This window comes from Austrofundulus limnaeus, unplaced genomic scaffold (genome assembly GCF_001266775.1).
Source record: "Austrofundulus limnaeus strain Quisiro unplaced genomic scaffold, Austrofundulus_limnaeus-1.0 Scaffold386, whole genome shotgun sequence".
Lineage (NCBI taxonomy): Eukaryota > Metazoa > Chordata > Actinopteri > Cyprinodontiformes > Rivulidae > Austrofundulus > Austrofundulus limnaeus.
Window position 1 is genome coordinate 245,739 of NW_013952788.1, and position 11,785 is coordinate 257,523.

The following is an 11,785-nucleotide window of genomic DNA, read 5'->3' on the forward strand; positions in this document are numbered from 1 at the left end:
GGGTTCAGAAGCAAAAGCACCAACTCTGCCAGATTAACACTGACATTTAAACTGTTATTTAGGTGCTTTTTTCCCACCTAACTAAATCTAAAAGTCATAATGCTATTTATGCTGGCTTATATATATAGCACTGCCAATATAATAGCAAGTGTATTCTGTCTACTTGCTAATATAAAACATATTCAGATTCTGTGTATGACGTGAGCCTGTGGTTTGAGGGTCATATGTCTGAACCTTGTGAGGTTGCAGGATCAGAGCCAAACAGTGTGACCCACTGAACTGATTGTAACTAATCATAGGCCACAAGCCACACAGCATGCAGTGGAGCCCATGTTGGGTTGCACTCATCAAAAAATGTAATGAATCAACATGTCACTCGTGTTTCTGAGGACACTGGAGATGAATGCCATCGCTGAAGAGATGTGTGTCATTTTATGGGTAAAACCTGTTTCCTTCTCGCCTTTTAACATGAACTGGAATCTGACTGGGATAATGTCTATAAAAGCTCTGGTGGCATCACGTGTTGGGTATCAAATATCCAGCATTGCCTACTGTGTTTGATCATTTGTAGAAGGACAAGTGTGACCACTGATCATTCTCACCACAACATATTTGGATATGAAAGTAAAGGATCCGAAGTACATGCATAGCATACCAAAAGATATACATCATTTTCTTTCTTCTGACAGTCATGAAAGACATTTAGCTAGATTCATGTTTCCAAACAACATAAGTTATATATATATTTTACATACGTAAGTGAACTCCTACGAGACCGTAACTCTTTTATTATAAACTGAACTTTCAATGTAGATCTAATAATTTTAATTGAATTGAATAAACTTTGAGTTGCAATGCATCAATATTATGTACTAATTCAACAGACTTATTGTAGTGTAAATGTATTAAATTATTGTAGCATGATATACACTTGATTGTATGTACTTAGAACAATAAATGGATCTACACTATATGATTGCTTAACAAATAACATTTAATTTTACCAATTATCTGAAACAGCTGTTTGAATGCAGTAAATTTGTTAACTTTTGGTATACATTCAGCTGTGGAAGTATTTTTCAGGGCTTTTTTGTGTGAACCATAACTAATGAATGAACTTGAAGACGTGTGCAGAATTCACGGTGTTTTCTGTGTATATAGTCAGACTTTACTAACAGTTCTCGGGGTTAGAATGATTGTCAAATGTGTGTGTATGCTAAGTGTTACTGCATGGTGCCATGTGCTTTTGGCTGCTCCAACCAACCAATCAAGGTCAGCCATTCAATAGTTAAAGCATGTCACTGGTTAGTGCAGGGGTTAGGTCAGCAAACCAGAAGGAATGGTCTCAGAGCAGAGTGAAGAAAATCACAGTGACTGTGAAAAGACAAGATAATGGTGGGAATCAAAGACACAGAGCTGACGACTTGGAGTAAGAGACATTGAGTTTACTGTATGATACGTTACATTCATGTTTGCATAAATGTCTTAAGATTTAAAGCTTTCAAAAGCTTCTGGCTAGCTTTAAATTTAATTCCACTTTGTGCCTTTGTTCTGTTTTTAACTTGTAGCAGTATAAATGTAAGAAAACAGTTTTCCAGCAACAAAGTCTCCTTTCTTTATGTATTACAGTTTCTGAGGACTGAGCACACCTTACAACACTTTCCTGTGGAAAAGAAAATCAGGTAAGAGGAGCTGTCCTGCTAATTTAAACTACTTAAGACCTAAAGTAACAAAGCAAAGTTGTATTTTTTGGAAGATCATCTTTTTTATTAAAGATAGTGTTTACTGGTTCTTTTTTCATATTTTGATATTTTCTAATTTTAAGTGTTGCTTTTATAAAACTTAAAAAAAGGCAATAAAAATACTAGAGGGTGAGAATCCTTCTGGTTTTATACAATCCTTTAGGTTTAAGGCAAGTCATGTTAGGTTATAAAGCACATTTCAAAGTGACTTACTCATGAGCAGTGAAATTTTATTTGTTCATTGCTACAGTTGTAATGAACTACAACCCCTGGCAAAAAGTATGGAATCACCAGTCTTGGATGAGCACTCATTCAGACATTTCATTCTGTAAAACAAACTCGGATCAAAAACATGATACAATAATAAGGTCATTCCAAAGTGCAACTTGTTGGCTTTCAGGAACACTCAAAGAAATGAAGAGAAAACATTGTGGAAGTCAGTGAATGTTACTTTTATTGACCAAGCACGGGGGGGAATATATGGAATCACTCAATTCTGAGGAAAAAAAGTATGGAATCGTGAAAAACAGATAAACAAAAGACCATTCAAAATACATCACTAGTATTGCACCACCTTTGGCTTTTATAACGGCTTACAGTCTGAGGCATGGACTTGATGAGTGACAAACAGTATTCATCATCAATTTGGTGCCAACTCTCTTTGATAGCAGTTGCCAGATCAGCTTTSCAGGTCGGAGCYTYYTKKKGRMCMWTTTTTCMAATTTCCACCACAGGTTTTCAATTGGGTTGAGATCTGGACTATTTGCAGGCCATGACATTGACTGAATGTGTCTTTCTCCAAGGAATGCCTTCACTGTTTTTGCCCTATGGCACGATGCATTGTCATCTTGGAAACTTATTTCATCACTTCCAAACATCTGTTCACTTGAAGGGATGAGAAAACTGTCCAAAATGTCAATGAAAACTTGTGCATTGATAGAAGAATGAACCACAGTCATCTCCCCAGTGCCTTTGCCTGACATTCAGCCCCATATCATCAAGGACTGTGGAAATGTGGTTGTTTTCTTCAGGCAGTCCTCTTCATAAATCTCACTGGAACGGCACCAAACAAAAGTTCCAGCATCATCACCTTGTCCGATGCAGATTCTTGACTCATCACTGAAGATAACTTTCATCCAGTCATCCACAGTCCATGATTGCCTCTCTTTAGCCCACTGCAGTCTTGTTCTTTTTTTGTTTAGGTGTCAATGATGGTTTTCTTTTAGCTTTCCTGTATTGAAATCCCATTTCCTTTAGGCAATTTCTTACAGTTCAGTCACATACATTGGTTCCAGCTTCATCCCATTTATGCTTCATCTGTTTAGTTGTACTTTTTCTATTTTCAAGAAAAATGGCCTTAAGTTGTTTGTCTTGAAGCTTTGATGTCTTTCTTGGTCTACCAGTACGCTTGGCTTTAAGAACCATTTCATGTTGTTTGTATTTGGTCCATATCTTGGATACAGCTGACTGTGAACAGTTCACATCTTTAGCAACCATGCATGAAGAGTTACCTTCTTCAAGAAGTTTCACAATCCTCTCTTTTGTTTCAACAAAGAGACATTTCTCTTGTTGGAGCCATGGTTCTTGCCACTCCACTTCGTCCAGCAGCCCTCCAAGGTGTCATGACTGCAGGTGTTTTTAACTGCAGACTAACGAGCAGATCTAATCTGAGGCAGGTTTCCATTTAGGGAAAGGAAACTGACTGGGTGTGTCCTTATTTTCTACCTCCAATTTGAGTGATTCCACACTTTTTTCCTCAGAATTGAGTGATTCAATATTTTTTCCCTGTGCTTGCTCAAAACAAGTAACATTCACTGACTTCCACAATGTTTTCTCTTCATTTCTTTGAGTGTTCCTGAAAGCCAACAAGTTGCACTTTGGAATGACCTTATAATTGTATCATGCTTTTGATCTGAGTTTATTTTACAGAATAAAATGTCTGAATGAGTGCTCATCCAGGACTGGTGATTCCATACTTTTTGCCAGGGGTTGTAGATACCAAAAGATTACTAGTTACTGTAATAATACAAATAGCCAACACACCTAACTCTGTATGCTGGTGTTGTTCATACTTCTTTCAATGTTTTACTCACCTTGTACCAATTAATCACTGTGTTGTATTTTACAAGGTTACAAGGTACTGAGTTTGCAGACAAATGTTGAATCAGTTTGTTATAAGTAGTACACAGATTCAAAGCAGACTCCACCAGGATTAATGCAGGACCTGCTTAAATGAAAAGTGTGTGGCACGTTTTTTAATTTCACATGTTTCGAACTGTTTTATTCAACAAGAAGCATGGCCAGTTTTAGGTCCATGCAACAGAACTGCTTTGACCTTTTTAGATAATTGGTTCTAATTGTCGTGTGAACTGGCCTCTTTTAATAAATGTGGAAAACAACATGGACTTTCTTGCCACAACTTTGACATTATTTGTGTAATGTTATGAAGTCACTATGAAGTTTTTTATTCTAAAATAATAAAATGTTGACTTCATTATGAACTAGTGTGATGGTTAAGATTTGATTCTACACTCAAGCCTAGGGCTGGGCGATATGCCCCCCCCCCCCCAAAAAAAAAAAAATTCTCAGATTTTTTTCATCCCAAATTCGATTTTCGATTTCAATCGATTTTGCTTCCCACTTAATGGAGTGCCTCTGTTTCAGGTGTCCAAACAAATTTGTTGTTCTCCTGTTTCTTATAGCAAGAGCCTTCAAACGGATTTTGCAGTGAGGTGTTCATTGCTCCAAGTCTGAGTTTGCAAAACCTAACCAGTTCTAGAAAACTGAAGAAACACTGTCTTTTTTGTAAAGTAGATCCTCTGTGCTAGCTGCCTTATTGTCATGTCGTGTACCAAGCATCTTGAGGGACAGGTGGGGTGACCTCTGAACTACAGAAACCCCAAAGAGTGCACTGGTGAGAAAAAAATCTCGATTTTCCCCAAATTAAATCTTTATAAATGGCAAATTCGAATTAATTGATTACATCGATTTATCCCCCAGCCCTACTCAAGCCTGACGTGAACTTTTGTTTATCATGAAGCTTTTACAGTTGATGTAAGCTCCTATTAATACTCTGTAATAGTTTCTTCCTGCCAGGCTACTTGAACATACACAAACACTTGGATAAGTAAAAAACAACAGCACACACACCGATGTTGGTAACTGGAGACTTGAAGCATTTAAATCCCTACAGAGGCTGCCGTCTGCTGTAGGCGATGATATCATTGAGACATCAAATTTTTGTGACATCACCGCTAACAGGAAAAAATATTATAGAGAAAAGTGTTTCTGTTTTTGTTGTTTTGTTCCTTCTAATTGGTTTAAAATTAGAATAACGATTCCTCAAATAATTCGAGTAATTCGATTACAAAAAATCCTCGAGACAAATTTATCTGCCTCGAAGCTTCGTAAAAAATACATACTGTTAGAATCAGCGCACTTTCGTCTGCCCGGAATGTTATTTGTGTTTAACACAATGCTACGATGTTAGCGCTTCCGCTAACAGTTACTGTTGACGCGTCACGCGTGCGTGCTTGCTAAGAGCTATATTTAGTTTCAGAAAAAGACGAAGAGTGCCGGAACGAAGCGCCCAAAAACGACAAATTATAAAAAGCATGGGAACATTTAAAACTAAACAGAAAAGACGACAACGCGCAATGCTGTGCACATCCTCGGTGTTTCTGCACCGGAACAAAAACAGTGGCTGCATGTGTCGAACGTGTCCGGAGCTAATAACAGGGATTGTTCATGTTCCCTTTGCAAAATACGGTTACCTTAATCTGTGATAATCTGTCATGTTACACATGTAAAAGGAGGAGGTATATTTAAGCTAATGTTATTTGTGCTGACTAATCATTGTGACCTGGCAGGGTTTTATTAAACAGTGTGTAAAATGTGTGATTAAAAACAAGACTTACTGTACGCTTGTCAGATAAAAATAAAAGTACAACAACAGATTGACAGCTTGAGCTGAAACATGTTTATTAGTTGATATTCTTTAATCTTAGTTTAAATGATACATGGAGTAAATATTTCAAGTTTAAAAGTATTTATAGAAGATAGTTGTATTTTTTAATTATTTGCTGCTGCTTTTTATGATTTTAGCCTTCATGTCATGTTTGTTTATAGCTAAGCAGTCAAGACTAAATCTTTTATTGCCTAAATGGGAGCCCTGCATCAACCTAATAACAGTTTAAAAAATATTTTTTTACAATTAACACGTGAACTCTACAGAACTCAACTGAAACACCCAAATGTTTATTTTACCCATTTTACTTATTAAACTTCTAACAAAAAAAGACATTCAATTGTCCAATCCATAACAATGAATGTACAGCATTTAGATTTTTTTAGTGATGGTTAAAAATAATTCAATGACAGTGTTTTTAATTAATGCCTCCTCAAACCTTACATACATAAATACAAACAAATGGAGTTTAAAATGTATTAATTAATACAACTGGTATTGTAATTTTACTTTGATTGCAGCAGGGTCATCAGCAGGTGTAGATTACCCCTTCACAATATTAAATAAGTGTATTTCTCATAAGCTTAAATAATTACTGCAGAACATGACAGTTTTTTATATCCGATTAATCGTCAGAATAATCGATAGATTAATCGACTACTAAAATAATCGTTAGCTACAGCCCTACGTGCCGCTGTCCTTTTTTAAAGCTCATTTGTCAAACGGTGTGATGCATCAAATGAAATTTGTGTTTGTCTGACTTAATTCTTCCTAATTTTGTTTTAGTTTATTTTTGTTCCTATATCCCTGTCATCAGTTTCATGTCAGAGCTTGCATTTGTTCATAAACCTCTTCAGGATCCTTTGTTTCTTCTTCCTCTCCACCTTCCTTTATTGAATCTATCCACTGGTGTTTCTCTGTTCTCTACAAGCTTTCTGTATTCACTATTAATCCTTTTTATGCTTCTGCTAGCCTGGAGCCCCAGTGAGATCATGTAGATTTAGCCAGAGGTTGATCTCATGATTAGTATTCAGATGTCAAAATATGTCAGTCAACTTTTAAAAAGCCCCCTCTCAACTCCCGCACCCCCACCATCCTTTCTTTCATAAAATATCAACGTACACCTCTGCATTGTTGCATGTAAATGTGTGTGCCTGCGTGTGTGTATGTGTGTGTGTGCGTTCCCACCATGCATCAAGATGTACAGCTGCATGGTGCTGAAGAAAGTGCTCTGCATGCATTAATGTAGATACATATCCACCGTTCTTCTTGTTTCCCAGGAAGTCGCCCTCCAACGTCTTAAATGACATGAAAAGAGCCGAAGACAGATATATGCATGAATTAATTGGCTTGAATAGAAGTATTTAGAAGTTTAATCCGTGGGGATTAACGCAAGCAGCCCTCTCCCGGATTTAAGCCTCTGTGCATTTTCAGCAAAGGATTGTTTTACTTCACTCCATCCTCCGCTCCTTCTCACATGCTGCCACCTTTAGTTCTCAGTCAGCGAGCCACTGAAAAGTCATCAAGTTTTGGATTAGCAAAGGAAAAAAATAGACCAAAGGTAATTGCACTAAAAATATTAAATTTGTCTGTTTTGCTCAAATTACAACAGAGATGGTTTTTGTTTAGTTTTCTTTCTAAACTCACTAAACATTTCTGTGATTACAGGATTAAATCAGTAACTTGATTTTTACTTGTTATCATTTTTAAGACTTCAACATATTGTAAGGATCTGAATAGCATTGACTCTTTTGTGGAGAGGATTTTACCGGATAATAACTCAGCCTTTAACAAGCTGTCAAACCCAGACTTGGAGGGTTTAGTATAAAACGACAAAACTGTGTTCTTGTGCTAAGAATTCTTCTTTTTCCTGAACTTCCCCCCTGCAAACCAAAATGAAATGTATAGTCTCAAAGACTCGGGGAGAGAAAGGGTACGTGGTGGGTGATTTAATAATCTTTTAAAATTGGATAATAGCTCACAAATTTTGACAATATTTTTTTTCTTGAAGGCATTCAAACTTTACTCACCTCTCAAAACTCAGCTTGTCTCTGAAAAAACTATACAGCATGCAGGATCTAAAACATGTGATCATCTGAGTTGTGACATCTGTTGTTTATTTATTTATTTATTGTTAGCTCTGCATTTTAATCAATCTTATAAGACCTTAAAGGGGATATATGCAACGTTTTTAGCCATTAAATACATTTTGTTGTGTACTTGGAGTCTCTAGGAGAGCAGAAATTTTGAATTTAGTTTCCCCCAGGGATGCATAAATATCTATATTCTGTTTGGATCATATTTTTCAACTGGTTCAGTTTTCTCTATTTTTTTGTGATGTTTTCTAACCTATTACATCACAGAACACAGTAGTATTTACAACAGAACTGCCAAATGAGATCTGGAATTACCAACTACAGTTTGATGGAAAAGTCTTCTTTTGTTGACGCCTTTTAATTAATTTGTAAACAAAAAACGTTTCTGTGCTGCTGTAAAGTTCTAAACGAACCACTCTAAGCTGTGGGGTGTAAAGCGCCACATTTGCGTTTAAAGAGACAGCGTCAAAACGAGTTGCTTAGAAACACACAAGAAAAGGGGATAAATAGGTGCATGTGGAGTTACAGTAAGGAGGAATTCAGACCAAAGAATTGCACTTCCATTTTATAAGACCCCAACTGAATGATTTAAATGTGAAATAAAGGGATTTAAAAGCATGGAACTGTATGTCTCAGTGGTCTTGAATAGAAAAAAAATCTTAAGACTACAATAAATTTTAGTTAGTGATGAGCTACGGCCTAAAATGTTTAACAACAGTGTTGCTTTTGAAATTTTCATGACCTTTTTTAATTTATTTAAAGCAAACCCATTTCATGTGTGGAAGCTTGTGGCTCGTTTTAGCAGCATTGTACGCAAATTTTCTTTGTTTCTTTAGTGAGCACAAACTCTAAAAACTTAAAAACGTCTATATCCAGTTTTACAGCTAATAAAATAACCTTTTTTACAAAACAAAAAAGGCAACATCTTGCCTTCTGTTCTCTGCTCTGACTTTTTGCCAGAACTTTCCATAAATTCTTGTCACCCTTTTACTTGTGTCTTTTTTAACTTCCACCTGCCTTTCGGTTACCATCTGCTCGTTCTTTCGTCTCTTTCACCTCTTTTCTTTTCCACATAGAGATGCTCGTTTTCCTCCTTCTCCTTTCATTTAAAGCCTCTGCACTGAGTCTATGAGATACTGAGCAGATCAATGCCTATAGATCGGCTCATTGGAAGCCATTAGTTATGGGTTTTTATAAAGCTAGTCATTACTGTGTTTAATCTTGCAGAAAATTAAATTTAGAGTTGTGTACAGTGTTTTGGTTAAAAGTTGTTGATATTTTTTTCTCACTCACTTACCAGCTGCTGTTTATTTTACCGTTTTTGCATTTAATACTTGGGGGTGGGTATGTGTGTTTTGCTCTAGCGTACTAATCAGGCCAAAAAAAAAAAAAAAAACAACAATAAAAAAAGCTGGCCATGCAACAACACGCCAGCACAAATACTGCAGGTTTTTTATTTGTTGTTTATGTTGGCAAATGTCTTTATTGTTAGAGCTTTGACTTTCATCATAGCTTTAATACCTTGATTGGGGGGGTCATTTTTTAACTCCTGACACATTGCTTTTGTCTTTCAGGGAGCATTGTGGCTCCATCGTGGTCCAGCTTTAATTTTCAGAATTGGTCATGAACTCCTGGACAATACCCCTCTACCCATTCTCCCTATTTGCCTTGCCAGACATCCCCACCCTATTTCCATTACTATTTTCCTTCACACTTTGTCTATCAATCCTTTCCCCCGGTCTAAACATCTCTTGCCATACTCCCTTTGGTCTCTCTTACTAATCACTCATCACTTAGTCACCATTTCATTCCTCATCTTTCACAAATCTAATTCTCCCAGCATCTTTCATTCTTCCCTCCTTCCTCGTTTCCCACTTTCTCTACACTTCTCACCTACTGCCCTCAAACTCTCTCTCGTTTCTCCAGGTGCTAACTTCATCCCCAGTTCTCTTGCTCAACGGCCCTAGCCCCCTTTTGCTTCCCCCTCCAACACACTCACATCCTCTCTAACTAAACAAAAGGGGCCTTGAGCGCTGAAACATCACTTACCATCCCAGCCCGGCATCGTCAGAACTGCCCCCCAGCCCCAGTCCTCCTCCTCCTCCTCCTCCTCCACCTCATGATGATATGCAGAGTAGGGCAGCAGCCGCCTTTTGTTTAGCTTAGCGCAAATGAAAATTGCTAATTAATTTTTACCCCCTCTTATTTCATGGCATGTAGTTCCTGCCCCTCCCCTGCCAGCTGTCATTGTGTGGTTGTGGTGCAAGGCTGAAAGCTTCATTAGCAGGAGGACAGCATGTTTTGCCCCTCAGCACTGTATTCATGGAATTACTAAAGATAGGACATTGACTATAGTGTGACTCATAGTATTAGCAAAAGCAGACGTATTATTGTGTCTTATGATCATTTGTTTCACAGAATATTAGAGTTATATATAAAAATCTCACTTTTAATATAACTGATTTCTGATGTTTTGGATCATTTAAAACAGGGGTGCCCAAACATTTTCCCCGAGAGGGCCAAAATGAAAATCTATCCAGGGCTGCGGGCCAAATGCAGTAATATAATACATGAAATACAAATACTTTTTAAGTAAAGTCCTTTATTTTTAACAATTAAGCTGTGCAATGGCCCTCTTTTGTTTTAGTTTGTGCACTTGGAGAAAGTCTGCCATATGCTCAAGTAGCAAAGGCTCATGGGACATTTCATAAATTGATAAAATATGAGATTTTGTGGCCTTATAAAGTGTGCAAATCTACATGTGAGGTTAAATCTGCTCTAAATATTTCTTGTCATTTCATGTTTCATGTTTAATCCTAATAAATCAAAGATAAAGTCAGCACCATGAATGAAAACTACCTTCACTACAGCCCTTTTATATAGTCATTTGACCAATGGAAATACTGTTTCTACATAGGATAACAGGTTACAACCTTGTAACTTTGGCAACTGTTGGTGGGCCAAATCAAATGGCTTGGGGGCCAAATTTGGCCCACGGGCCCCACTTTGGGCTCCTCTGATTTAAAAAGAAAATCTTACCTAAAAATTGTCCCGTGTGTGATTCAGGGATATGAACTATTCAGCAGCAGACTGTGGAGAATTGTCAAGGTCTTCATGGTGTTTTTGAAAAGGCCCTGGATAAAGTCAAGACTGATGAAATAAATAAGTAATATTTTAATTTGTTTATTTAGAAGGGATAGTGCACATTAATCAACATTTCTGTAAATGTGCCAGAGTTAGCCACAGGCTAATTTTCATCTGTTGTCCCTGGACTTGCTATAAAACAAAATAGTTATACAAAACAAGATGACAATAAAATACAATTAATACAAATCGCACACAAATCAGGGGCAGCACACAAATATATAAGCATTATTTTAATTATTCTCATAAAAAAGGGAAAATAAGTCTTGCTTTTCTAAATAATAATGGTTTTTACATCAGTTTTGAGTTTTCTGTCCAAGCCCAGCATGCTGGAGTAGTTTTGTGTTGAGAAAAAACCTTCACATCATGTCTCCAGCAGCCAGTGTTTCTTTTGGACTTGCTATATTGTAGCTGATTAGCACCAACTGGCTTTACGTATAAGGCGTTGCTGAAAATGGCATCAGGTGGATATGAATTGCTGAGGAATCATTAATGGAGCCCTTTTCAAGACTAATGCTCAGTAAAAAGTTAAACTTTGTAAATAAAAAAAATATTCAGAAGATCGAAAGAAATGTTTTCAAATAAAAAATGCATACCCAACTAGGCAACATGGTGGTAATAGATGGCAATTTTCTTAAAGAGTTTGACTAGTCTGGGTGTAATTTCTTTGTCTGGTATAGAATCATCAAATAGCTGTTAGTTATATGACCAGTTTACTTCACTGTTACTTGCCTGCGAGTCTTCAGGTAGAACTTGAAATACTATGGGCTTTGGCAATCAATTTTATCTATGTACGTGTGTGTGTGTGTGTGTGTGTGTGTGTGTGTGTGTGTGTG

General features: G+C 36.9%; 1 long non-coding RNA gene across 2 annotated transcripts in view; it reads left to right on the forward strand.

The window, feature by feature from the left end:
- The window catches only part of LOC106528500 (uncharacterized), a 65,225-nt gene that overhangs the window by 4,007 nt on the left and 49,433 nt on the right, over window positions 1-11,785 (forward strand). Inside the window, exons 1-2 of one of the 2 annotated variants that reach the window (XR_001311510.1) lie at window positions 1,358-1,429; window positions 1,630-1,682. This is a non-coding gene — a long non-coding RNA (uncharacterized LOC106528500). Of the gene's footprint in view, window positions 1-1,357; window positions 1,430-1,629; window positions 1,683-11,785 lie in introns of those variants that run through there. The other variant, XR_001311509.1, reaches the window with a different exon arrangement.